This window comes from Euprymna scolopes, chromosome 40 (genome assembly GCF_053919585.1).
Source record: "Euprymna scolopes isolate OS-2025 chromosome 40, ASM5391958v1, whole genome shotgun sequence".
NCBI lineage: Eukaryota > Metazoa > Mollusca > Cephalopoda > Sepiida > Sepiolidae > Euprymna > Euprymna scolopes.
Genome location: NC_136521.1, coordinates 7,169,189 through 7,183,824, shown reverse-complemented (window position 1 = coordinate 7,183,824; position 14,636 = coordinate 7,169,189).

Below are 14,636 nucleotides of genomic sequence, written 5' to 3'. Positions count from 1 at the left end.
TTTCTTTTATAGATATATATGTGTGTGTGTGTGTGTGTGTGTGTGTGTGTGTGTGTGTGTGTGTGTGTGTGTGTGTGTGTGTGTGTGTGTGTGTGCATAATAGTGGCCTGGCGACGCCACAGAAGAGACAACCAAGATTTAAAAAAATCCGAAGCTAAATTCATCCCAAAGCTGCAAAACTAAAGTTGGTCTGCCAGGACACTACATATACAAATGTATGCTAATTTGGACATATGTTGTTTGTTTAAAAATATAGCTGTTTTTACCAATTGTCATAAACTTTTAACCATTGAATAATATTATAATTTTCAAAAAGCCTTCAAAGTTTCATGTAGTTTCGGACCACAGAACCAAAAATATGAGCATCTCAATTATCAATTTGGCGACGAGTATAGATATATTCCTATATATATATATATATATATATATATATATATATATATATATATATATATATATATATATATATATATACCCCCTTTTTTTGCAATTGTATGAGTTTGAAATCTCGGCAACTACTGATCAGAATTTAACAAATGAAGGCTCGTCGGAAAGATAATGACCTGAATTGTGTAGTGGGCTATATTACATTTTCCCTTAAGGTCGCACATTACTGTTTTGAAAATTGGAGATCACTATTTCTGCATTAATTAATGTAAAATCAGCACTCATTTCATATCCACCTTGGCTATATAGTGGATGTAAATTTTACTTAAAATTAATATAGAAAAGTGACACCCACCCCGCTTTATAATATTTTCATATCTTGGAAACTACTCGATTACTGGGATTTTTTCGTTTTCAGCACGCGCGAAAACGTGTAATAGTTGTAATTTTAAAGTATTTTCCGCGGGTGAAAAGATACTGCACCTTTACCAATACTTCAATTATAATCATTTGTTTTCCTAGTTTTGCATATGTATTACAAAATATCTGATATTTCACCAATACCTCTGGCCTTACAAGGAGAGGAGACAAAAACTTGCTGCTATGGTTTAAAATGAGCTAAAATAACTGCATGGGGAGACTTGATTCCAAATATGTCTCATATATTATGACTCCACTCTTTGGTTTTCATAAATAAATTTAGTATCACGGTGTATGAGGCTTATTTTGATACTGGAGATATTTATAATCGTACCTTATTTCCAAAAGAGAGGGGAGATATAACATCTAAGAGATATTTGGAATAAAGTATCTCCTTAATTTATTTATTTCGGACTATTATCCTCATGTTTCTCAGTTGTTGTCTCACGATGTTACGGCCAACTATTCTTCTGGCCTTCGTCAGGTGGTAACCGCCAGAGGAATAGTTGGCCGAAAAGTCGTGAATGCCGACTCAGGTGATTTTGAAGAAAATGTTTTTAATAGAATATATTTACTTTTTTTCAAGTCGGTTTCTATTTAACCATTAGCTAGGACCCTAACAAGTACTACCACTCCGTTTAAGAGTGGCCCTGGGAGCAATAGTAGCTCCACACCCTCCAAAGCCCACAAGCTGGGGTTATACCATCGGATATAGTTTAAGGTCATATCAACGACCAGAAAAATGTTGAAAATGTTTAAATCGTTCCATCACTGCTATATATATATGTATATATATATATATATATATATATATATATTTATATATATATATATATATGTATATATATATATGTGTGTGTGTGTAATATATATATATATATATATATATATATATATATATATATATATATATATTTATATATATAATAGTTGTATAGATTGGTTTTCTAGATATAAATCCAACAGAACCCGCGTGATCATTAAAGAGAAAAACAATAATATGTAGTCTGTTTATTCTAAAGACACTATTAGTTACATATGTGCATACATGTTTCGGTGGAATCCTAATTCAAAGAGTTCAAAGTAGCCAAAGTGGTCTCTTTGAATTGTGATTCCACTGAAATGTGTATGCAAACATTTAACCAATAATGTTTGTATACTAAACCGACTACATAGATTTACATATGATGATTGCAACGTCTTGTAAGACGAGGGCCACTCTCTCAGACACTTAAAGTCTATGAGCCCAAAAATGACTTCCATCGTCACAGTACCATCTAATAGACAAATGCCTGAGAGAGTATCTGTACACAGATGATGTTACAGAGTCTTAGCTTTGTACGACAGCTAAGTCTCTCTCTCTCTCTCTCTCTCTCTCTCTCTCTCTCTCTCTCTCTCGGTTCATAATGTTGAGATCCAGCAACAAGCAAGAGCAAGATAGCCAGCAACAAACAAACTACAGACCAGCTTAATGCGGGTACTGGTCTCCCGCTTTCTGTTTTTTTTTTAATCTGAGTTGCCTTCAGCACGGCTTACGGGAGCCCTCTCTACCCCAACACACACATACATACACACAAGCACACACGGTGCTAGTTGGCCGTTGACCCCCAAAAAACAGATCATTCGCCCTTTGGTAGATTTACATACACACACACACACACACACACACACACACACACACACACACACATATATATATATATATATATATATATATATATATATATATATATATATATATATATATATGATGAAAATAAAGGAAATAGTATTCCGACAAAATAGAGAAAATAAAAGGGAGAAACCGTATTATGTGTTCATCAAGGTTTCGTCTTTATTTCGAGTCTTCCTCTGGATGAATGAGGTTAAGAAACCAAAAAATATAATAATAATATAATGAAAAAGGAGGTGGAGGGCTGGCGCTGTTAAAGAGAAGGAAATGTTAGTTACAAACTTATATTTTAATTTCAACAGATATATCTTTTTCCCAATAAGAATATAAACTTGCGTTCATAGTTTTAAAATTCCATTAACGACTATATGACGTCACTAAAATATCCTTCTCTTTAACAGCGCCAGCCCTCCCCCTCCTTTTTGAATTTCCAACATCAATTTTCCTTTTCTCTGAAATAGAACTGCGTCACACTGTGCGCGTGAAACATTTTCAAATATTTTGTACTGGTATATTTTTTGGTTTCTTAATCTCATTCATCCAGAGGAAGTCTCGAAATAAAGACGAAACGTTGATGAACACATAATACGGTTTGTTCCTTTTTATTTCTCTCTCTCTCTCTCTCTCTCTCTCTCTCTCTCTCTCTCTCTATATATATATATATATATATATATATATATATATATATATATATATATATATATATATGTATATATATGTATGTATATGCGCTTTAGGTTCTTGCCTTTTTACAATATTTTACGCTATGTCTTTTTTACCATATTGTATCTGCTTTATTTTATTCTTTTATTCCTTGTTTTCGATTGCGTAATCGATAAAAAATATTCGTTCTGATTGTTTTTATTCGCTTTCCATTGCATGTTATATGTGGCCAACTATGCAACATTCAATCCGAAGGGTCTATCTATCTTCAACCTTACACAGTACAACGCGCAACAAAATAACTGTAAAACAACAACAACAGAAATCAAGCAGAAGAAATAAATAATAAAAAAAATGGAAAAAAAAAAAACACAAGGTGAGTAAATCCTAATTCTTAATAAAAAAAAAAAAGAAATAAAAAACGATGCAAATCCGGCGCAATATCAGGCAAATTATCTACTTGTGGTGGCGGTAAATTGCTTGCTATTTTTAGCCACCGTTCGTGAAACGCCGATCTTATTACTTCATAATGTCACAAGAAATAAACACTGATGCGGATTTCTTTTACCGCGTTCCTGTTATTTATTACCTCTCGCGGCTTCCATACATATTTCCTTTCCATTGGAAAACGAGAATAATTAAAGGGCGAATAAATAATGCTTAGTTCCTTATTTTTTTTTATTTTCAGAGATTTTATTTCGACGTTACACATTATCAATCAATTTAATATATATATATATATATATATATATATATATATATATATATATATATATATATATATATATATATACAGGACCTGTTGAAATTCCACAGGGGACTACGTCATATGTAATCAAATGATGCAGGCATTCCGAAGATGTTCAGCGTAAATGGAGAGGCTCTGATATTATTGTAGCTTTTTCGTTAAAACTTATATAAATGTATTTATCTAAGCTAGCACGAACGCCCGGCAAAGCCCGGTGGTAATGTACACTTAAATATAATATTTCAATTCTTGCAGATTTCGTTTATATTATTATAGAGTCGATGTTCTATCAATTTTTATATATTTCTAGCGGGGGTACCCGGCGTTGCCCGCATGTTTGGAGGTGTGTGTTGGTGGGGGGATAGATTAAAACAACCTTGTTAAAAAAAAACGTTGGCCGGTTGTTTGGAGGTGTAAAAGAAAAAAAAATAGTTTTAGTTGAAAGGTAGGCTTGAACGCCGAATCTTTGAGGTGGAAAGGAAATGGAAAAAAAAAGATACTGCGCCCTAACTACCTCGACCAAGGGAACAGATGAATTGATAAGTGTGTTAAGTTAACGTTTATAAACCGAAATTAGCAGGTGCGACAACGTCAAGTTGCGTGATGTTTGACCAAGTTTTACGCTGGAAGCCAGTTTCTGATTTCACCGTTACGCGGCGATCAAAAAATATCTCGAAAATAGCTTGTAAAGTCGGGTAAATTAAAGCGAAGTAAAAAAACACACAAAAAAAACTAACGTAAGGCAAACGAACGATGTTAAATGTAAAAATGGAAAAAACAAAAAGGAAAACAGAAAAACGAACGTTAAAACTACCCCCCCCCCCAAAAAAAAATAAACACGTGAAAAATGGCTTAAATAAGCTTGTTTCGATATTAAACTTTAAAAAATCGGTGAGTATCCGGATGTTTTTGGGTGTGTGTCTGTACGGTCGGGGGTCGGGGGCGTTAATGAACACCTAAGAATAAGCGAAGTAAAAACAAAAAACAAAAAAAAACACAGAAAAACGAACGTTACGTGAAAAATGGCTTAAATAACACTGGTTAAATATATTAATTTAAAAAATTGAAAAAAAAAATCTCACACCGCTATTCGAACCCAAGATATTTAGATAACGAACCAACGTGCTAATCAAATGAGCTAATGCGACGTACATGGAATTTAGTCAGTTCTTCAAGTGTAGAACCGGTCGTCGTCATGTAAGGATCGTTTTTGTTGACCCCCCCTATCGAAAATTGTTGATATCGGGGTGAGAAAATTGACGTTTTTGTTTAATTTTTCGATATTTTTCTGGTGAAGGAGGGAGCTTCAATATGGTACCGAGTTTGTGAATTTTTGTTTTGTCTCTCGAAAGTTTGTAGCAGACACACAATCATACACGCATACATACATACATACATACATACATTTTCGCTTTATATATATATATATATATATATATATATATATATATATATATATATATATATATATAAGGTAAAATTAAAAGCCAAGAACAATGCGAGATTTTTTTTATAGAGTAAAATTAAATGAAAACAAAAGAAATAAGTTTCTTTTTTTTGTTGTTTGTTTTTTCTTTTTCACACAAATTTTAACTCTAAACAACAGTAATTTTTTTTTCTGTTGTATTCAATGGTATTATAAATCTCAATATATTTCAGACTTATTAGTCCTTTTTCAAGAGAAGACAGCGGAAGAGTGTTCAAAATTGGAAAAGCGGCCGCAGAGTTGCCACGTGATACCGCGAAATATAGAACAAAAAATGACGTTAAGAGAACATTAAAATAAATCAGTTGATGTTTGAAATACACCTTCCCCTTGTTCACTCTCTAATTGTCCAATATCACACACAGGTTTATGCTTTAAGAACCACGTTGTTTACGACCTACAATGCGCTAAATGCAGTGCATCTTACATCGGAAGCACTACCGGATTGCTTCACCACCGCATTAAAGAGCGCTTAAACACTACTGCTTCGTCGTTCTATAAACATATTCGCACTTGCATTAATTCAGAACCAGATTTTCACATCAACATTCTTGCTTCTTCAAGAAACGTAGGTAAACTTCGTATCCTCGAATCTTTAATTATTTCAAAAAATACTCCCACACTAAACAATAGACTGGAATTGAGCTCCGCTTTTATAATATAAGTTTAAAACATAAGAAAAACAATAATTAAAATAATAATAAAAAAAACAAAAAAAAACAAAAAAAACTCTTTCTTGAATAGTCATCTCCCTTTATTCACAAACGCAACAAGTATTTCAAACATCAACTGATTTATTTTAACGTTCTCTTAACGTCATTTTTTGTTCTATATTTCGCGGTATCACGTGGCAAACTCTGCGGCCGCTTTTCCAATTTTGAACACTCTTTCTTTGTCTTCTCTTGAAAAAGGACTAATAAGTCTGAAATATATTGAGATTTATAACACCATTGAATACAACAGAAAAAAAATACTGTTGTTTAGAGTTAAAATTTGTGTGAAAAAGAAAAAACAAACAACAACAAAAAGAAATTTATTTCTTTTGTTTTCATTTAATTTTACTCTATAAAAAAAAATCTCGCATTGTTCTTGGCTTTTAATTTTACCTTATAATTTTCTTCAACAATGCTTCAAACAAACTACAATCTACTTATATATATATATATATATATATATATATATATATATGTGTGTGTGTGTGTGTGTGTGTGTGTATGTATATAGATAAAGTTGCGATTTAAAAAAAGAAGAAACTAAATCCGTATGACTTAGGTTAATTAGCTTGAATCGAAACCAAAATAAAAAACATATGAAAATGTATATATATATATATATATATATATATATAACATTCATTCAGCCAGAATCGAAACCGAAACCAAAACTTATGAAGAATTCTTAGTAAAATAATTTATGACAAGAAATGAAAGTAGATAAAATTCAAAACGACCCGGTTATATAATCGTGACACAGAAAATAACACACACGCTATTAGTATATATATATATATATATATATATATATATATATATATATATATATATATATATATATATACAGGATGACCCCAACTCTAATTAGGCCCCGTTTCTTAGTGTTTTGTCCGAATGAAATGAAACTTTCGTCCTAACTAGTTTATTATATTCAAAACATCACATCAAAACAGTAGGGTATTTGGCATTTTTTTCTTTGTTGACTGTAAAATGCTCAGAAAAACAATTGAATGTCTTCTGTTATTTTGGGGGGGGGCTCACATATATAATGAGAGTGAGACAAAGGGATATATATATATATATATATATATATATATATATATAGTTTGTTTATTATACAAGCATTATTGGTTACATATTCACTGACATCTCAATTCAAAAAGAAATCCATATCTGACCAAAAAAGGGGCCGATATTGAAAAAAAAATCAAGGATATATTGTTTTTTTTTTAAATAAAATATATTCATGTTTGCTTTAAGCTCTCAAATAAAGCGGGGCGTATAGTTTGCGCATGCTTGCAGTAAATGTTCTGGGGTGAGGTTTTGCGAAGAAAGGGAGTAAGTGTGGGGAATGAAAAAAAAACGTTTGGGCAAGCTGTCGAATTGGGGAGGTATTGGTTTCATTTAAACTTGGCGGTTTTTTATTGGCCTAAGTTTCTTTCTTATCTGAAGTAATATTATATACTAAGTGGTATTATCTTAATATCCTGGGTGGCAGGTGTCTCTTTTCTGGTGGCAACTTTTTTAATTATTTTTTTTTTAAATTGATAATCCCGATTTAATTATTTATTTTTATTCCTCGCTTTTTTTTTTTGTCCGTTCTTTTGCTTCTGTATAAAATTTAATATGTAGTTTTAAAAATTAATAATTCGTACATTAGCTCGAGCAATTTATTATTTTTTCAATCGAACTTAATAAACACTAATATATATATATATATATATATATATATATATATATATATATACATAGTTATTGTGTACAGAAAGTCGTTAGTTGAGAGCGATCATTGGTACCGTCGGTTTCAAGCCCGATAATAAGGTCCGTTTCAGGTATCCTTATCAAGCTCTCTTCAGCCAATATTCGTATATTTTATAACCGGAAAAAAACGATAAAAAGGGGGGGGGATTTAACAAAACGAGATTTAAACGTGAACTCGCGAGGTATATATACTTCACACTTCCGGTTATAAAATAGACGAATATTGGCTTAAGAGAGCTTGATAAGGATACCTTAAACGGGCCTTATTATCGGGCTTGAAACCGACGGTACCAATGATCTGTCTCAACTAACAACTTTCTGTACACAAAATATAAATACGCTCTTACATTTTGGATTTTCCTTTTAATTGAGCACTCTGCTGGAATTCTTTTTCAAAAAATAACTAATCATATATATATATATATATATATATATATATATATATATATATATATATATATATATGTACCGACCATAACGTTTTTCCCTGCCCGAGTTATCTTTTACTCATACGTACCTCCATGTTTTCCACTCAGTTACAAGTTATAGTTCACCTAAATTTTCCCACCGTCATATCCTGCAACACATGTCAGCACTATTCGTACCCTGAAGATGGAATTTTCATTCGTTGAGAAATATTTCTTCTCGCGATCAGACGCCTAACTAATTTATTTTAATCTTTCAAAACGTAGCTGCTTCATTATAGAACTTTTATATTTACTTTTTTATATGTTTTCACCCCAAACCAGACACATTGCCACTTTGCTGGAAGGGGCTACTACCAGTGACAGAAGTGGCTCGGAAGGGAATTGAGCAGCAAGAGTTCTGTTCTTATTACATTTGCACTTCTGCATGTCAGTACAGTTGGGGAACCTGGGACCCAGAAGGGAATTCCAAAGTCTAGCAATTATAGAGAAGAAACTATTAGGGTACAAGACTTTCTTCAATCTAGGGAGCTCTACTGTGTGCGGGTGGGCATTTGCTGCTTGTCGGGTTATTCGTGGGTATTTACGTCGAGGGGGGCACCAGTGCTTGTAGGTTGTCGGAGCATCTATCATTAAAATACTTTTAATACAGGCAGAGGGATGCAGCATTTCGTCGATGGCACAGAGTGTTCTGCAATTGGTAATTGGAGAAATATTTATTATTTATCTGTCTCTCTCCCTTTCTATATATCTATGTGTATTATCTATAAATCTATCGATCTAGCTATCCATCTATCTTTTTATCTATTTATCTATCGATCTATCTATCTTACTGGCGTTGTGAAAGGTATGTGTGAACTGTGTTTTTCTATATTGTTAAAACATATCAAAGTCACATCAAACTCCGTGAGTGATCAATTGCACCGGAAGCTTTGAAAATAGCGCACCGGCAGTACGCGTATTTGATCAAGTGTTCTAGTTAGCTGAGAAAATATTCATAGTTGGGTTAAGGACGTCAACTGAAGAAGATGATTTAAAAAAGGGTCTCATCTCAAAGAGGGGACGGGGCGTCTCAGACGGTGGACGGGTAATAACTAACCACCCAAGGAAAGATCAGCGATCACTCCTCTGCTAGATGTCATGCCTGGGAGTGAAAAAAAAAACGGCATAAAAATGCACAGCATCTTGGCATCTCTGTCTTCTTCCCAAGGATGGCTGAAAATCTTCCAGAGGCTGACCAGTAGAACCCGGTATGCCACGTCTATGTATTCATGTTATATATCACCACCCACACACACACACACACACACACACACACACACACACACATACACACACACACACACAAACATACACTAAAGGAGACACTATTAACCATCATGGCAGGATTAAAAGGGTTAAAGAAAAGAGATAATTATACATTGAGAAAATGTTAAGGACAAACACCTTTACTGCAACACGATAAGCTAGGGTTCAATTAGTGAAGAACCACTATAGATATTTAGTGGCACGTACACACATTCAGTTAAACCCTTCGTCACATGCGCACGTAGTATTCCCATTCTGACTCAAACTCCACAATGTAACAAGAGGTTGAAGCTTATAGGAAGTAAATGCAGCAGAGATTACGTTATTTTGGTGTGGAATTTATTATATATAATCTCTCACATTCTGAAAATCCTATCATAAGTTACGTGTTTGTTTAGCATTGCTGAATGGCATCGTCCTTTCGAGTTAAAACTCCTACTTTTGAGACACCGGCTTCGGGTTATTAGCTGGTTGGATAACCACGTACCTTGTCGAAAAGAAGTAGGTTCATTTCTCAGTCGGATTTCAGCGCGGTTTGCTTGATCTGTGTTGGTTAATAGAAATTCTTGTGTGCGGGGCGTTTGCTCAGTTGGAAGATTGCTTGCCTCACATACAAGATACTCGAGTTTCGAATCTTGAGTTCAGTTGTGTATAACTGATGATCCTAAATGAGGGCGAAACTCGAGTCTCGGACATCCGGTTCGTTGACTGTCATGGCTGTTGTGGCCGCGACGCTGTTTGGCTGTTGAATTTATATATAATCACTCACATTCTCAAAATCATATATATATATATATATGTGTGTGTGTGTGTGTGTGTGTGTGTGTGTAGTCATCGACATACACGACTCATCAGTGCCGCTAGACTAGCATCTCTACCAAGCAAAGGATTGAACCTAGAACTGTCGTGTTGAAAGTCGCCAGTTCTCCAAATTACCCAGGGAAGTCGCAAATAACTCGTCGGAATGTCTATTTAAATAGACACCCGCCACCGCTTTTACCGTGCTCAACCCGCCTGTTTGCAAACAAACAAACAACGAGCTTCGCATTTTCAGCCAATTAAGTAGCGGATGAGATTGTTTACAACAGTGCTCTACCCAAAGAGGGGGGGATTAAAACATATTTGTAGTAATCGACATACAGTTCTGTTTCGTTGTATCACAACTTATCAGTGCCGCTAGACTAGCATCTCTCTCAAGCAAAGGATTGAACCTAGAACCGTCGTGTTGACAGTCGGCAGTTCGCCCACTCGACCAGAGAAGCGACGCCCGCAAATAACTCGTCGGAATGTCTATTTAAATAGATATCCGCCACCACTTTTACCGTGCTCAAACCGCCTGTTTGTAAACAAACAAAAAACGAGCTTCGCATTTTTAAGCCATTTAAGTAGCGGGTGAGATTATTTACGACAGTGCTCTACCCAAAGAGGGGGGGGCTAAATATATATATATATATATATATGTATATATATATATGTAGCTTAATTACCATATATATTTGCAATGCGAAATATTCTGTGTAGCTTAATTGCCAAATATATATTCATAACTTTTCATTTTATTTTAAATAATGTGTGATGCATCATCATTATCATTATATATATATATATATATATATATATATATATATATATACACACATATATATATAAATGCTAAGTGTGTTTATTCATAAAGTCTGAAGAAATGCTTGTTTTTGAAATTTTTCAAACGATATAATGCTTGAAATTGTCGAACTAGACATTGAAACAATTGTAACATAAAATGAAATACACTTTTGGTTGCCCTCAACACCTTGTCTTTAAGTCTTTATTTTGCATACACGGTATATATGTACATATATATATATATATATATATATATATATATATATATATATATATATATATATATATCAAATTAATAAAATTAATAATAATAGATAAATAAATACATCTCACCCGCTACTTAATTGGCTGAAAAATTCGCTGTTTGTTTGTAAATTAGCGCTTTAAGCACTATAAAACTGGTGGAAGAATCCTTGTTTTAAATAGACATTTGTCAAGGATATTTACGGGCACCGCTCCCCTGGCTCCATGGGTTGGGCTACCGACTTTCAACGCGATGGTTCTAGGTTCCCTCCTCGGCTTGGAAGAGGTGCTAGTCTAGCGGCACTGATGAATTGTGATACAACGAAACAGTACAATTTGACGATGACTACAAATGGTATTGAATTTTAGAAAAGCAGTAACGTTCTAAAATGCCTTGCGTGGTTCGTATTGGACGGACTTTGTTAACGGTGTCCACGAATCTGCTGATTTTAATACTCGAATTTTTAACGACGTTTACTGCATATTTTAGTTATCAAATTTAATTCTCATTTTCGCTCCTTCGCACTTTTACTTCAACACCTAATGATCATTTGTTGACGAATCGAAAGCGCTCGTGACAGCAACAACTATGGAACTTTTATTAATATTTTTGACTTTGATATAAAAATCGAAAACTTAAAAAAGGCAAAGTGTCTCCGTTGCATTTAATAATATTTGCTTCAATATGTATATATATCAGCAAAAGTATCCGTCTACAGAAGATGGACTCTTATTTATGAAAGTATGATAGGTTATGAAAAGGAAAGGTTGTAAAGAGATAGCTTCAGATTTGGGAGTATCAAAACCAAAGCAAAATGTGATGAAAGTAAATATAAAATAGATAAACCCCATAATTTATTATACCATACCTGTTCACAATTAAACACTTATCACAATATTCCGTGAATCTATATTAAAAACCCACGTTAAACTTTGTGACATATTTCCATTTTATGGAGGTCAGACGCGAACGAACACCTCATAATTTTATTATACCATATTTCTTCAAACTGAAACATAATTATCAAAGTATACTTACGTACAAAGATATGGAAAGTCTTTATTAAAGTTTGTGCCTATCTCTATTCTATGGGGGCAAGGCGCGAACGCCGACCCCACAATTTTAATGTACTATCCCTATTTAAGTTAAAACATACTTATCAAAGTATTATTATGTACATCTATATTAAAAACACTTGTAAACGTTTTTTTTTTAATTTTTTAATTTTTTTTATTTCCATACTTTGTGGACCAGGCTCGTACGCAGACCCCTAAATAATCATCATTATGCCAGATCAAACATACCCATTCCTGTGTCTCGATACATCTTCTATCATCATATGTGATCAGTTTTCTATGATAGTCAACCATATATGGGCCTGTTCGTGATAGACACACACATACGTTCAGCTTTATATTATATATATATATATATATATATATATATATATATATATATATATATAATGCTAAGATTAAAGGAGGTAGTGTTTGATCAACACTGCTGGGGAGCCACGGTGTAATATGCTGTTTTGCATGATAAGCAACAGATGATCCCTTAAAAATAATTAGTAAACTCTAGAGCGATCTGATGCAGTGATTGCAGGTGATTAAATGACTTACTGACTGTATGGTTTTCTTACGAATGATAAAAAAAAGTTTTTTTGTATAGTTTTAAAGGTTAAAAACTTCAAAGACTATATATATATATATATAATTATTTTTTTACTATAATAATTAAATACCTAGTATATATATATATATATATATATATATATATATATACTAATTTATAAAATATATATGGCGATTAAGCTACACTGAATATTCTGCGTTTCATCCACTTATAGGATTCATCAGGCTTATGCGCGAATTCTGTGGTTGCTTCTTGTTTTTATATATGTTGAGGACTTCTGGTTAGCAAATAAGCTTTCTAGTATCCACCGCGCCCCTTCCTATCAGCTAATGGGCATGCATTTTATCGAACAAAGGATCTGTTTTAGAGCTAGGTTAGTAGTTTAAGCTAGATTTAAAACCCGATACTATGACCACAAAAGTACATTAAAAATAAAAAAAACACCGTATAAAAACAACACTAGCGAATAAATACTGGGAACTCAAAGAAAGCGGACATTCGCCGGTAGTCGAATTGAAAATAATGAGACAAGCTACAACATGCAGACATTTAGACGACCCATGTAAATTATGCCTCCATGAAAAATATTCTATCCTGTACTTTAAAGAACCTCAAAATCTATTAAAGTGTAGACGAGAAATAGCAAACAACTGTGTTCACAAAATAAAACTTACTCTAAGATAGCGATACAAAATAGCTTTAAAACGAACAATAACAATAGAAAACAAACAAATAAATAAATTAAACAAACATGAATATACATAAACGATCACACATATATGTATATATATATATATATATATATATATATATGTATATATATATGTGCATGTATGTGTGTACACATAGGTATATTTATATATATTTAGAAAAAGGAGGGGAAAGATCTACCTAACCAGAAATCCTCAACATATATAAAAACAAGAAGCAACCACAGAATTCGCGCATAAGCCTGACGAATATATATTTTATAAATTACTAACTAGCTCTACCTTCGTATTGAGCACTTTTGAAGTAAATACTTAAAGTTTACGCATAAATCTATACTTTCGTATATTAAATTTATGTGAGTAAATGAAGTATATATATATATATATATATATATATATATATATATATATATATCGTTACTTTCAATGCAAAATCAAAATATTATTTATCTCTCACTCAGAGTATTTTATTCATATGTTTATATATTACGTCGTTTTTTTTTTCAATGGGTAGGACAACAAAAAACTCATCAGAAATGTATGTAAAAATATATCATCGCGTGAGAGAAAAAACGGCAGCAGCAGTCGCGAGATAGCTTGCTAAGACTAATATTATCAGCAGCATTATCAGTCGTTAATGCGATATGCAAATTAGCCAGATGGTTGTATCAAAGGAAAAGGATAAAAAATTTCTCCTGGCGAATAGGAGAAGCAAATTGCGTGTCGGGAAAGATCCGCGCCTGAATTGAGAACGAGAAAGCGTTGGTTAGAGCCAGTGTTAGGTGGCGGAGAGATGAAGACTTTTAAAAAGCAGATAAGTGCACAAAAAGATGAATGGAGTACGTTTTATTTGCACTTT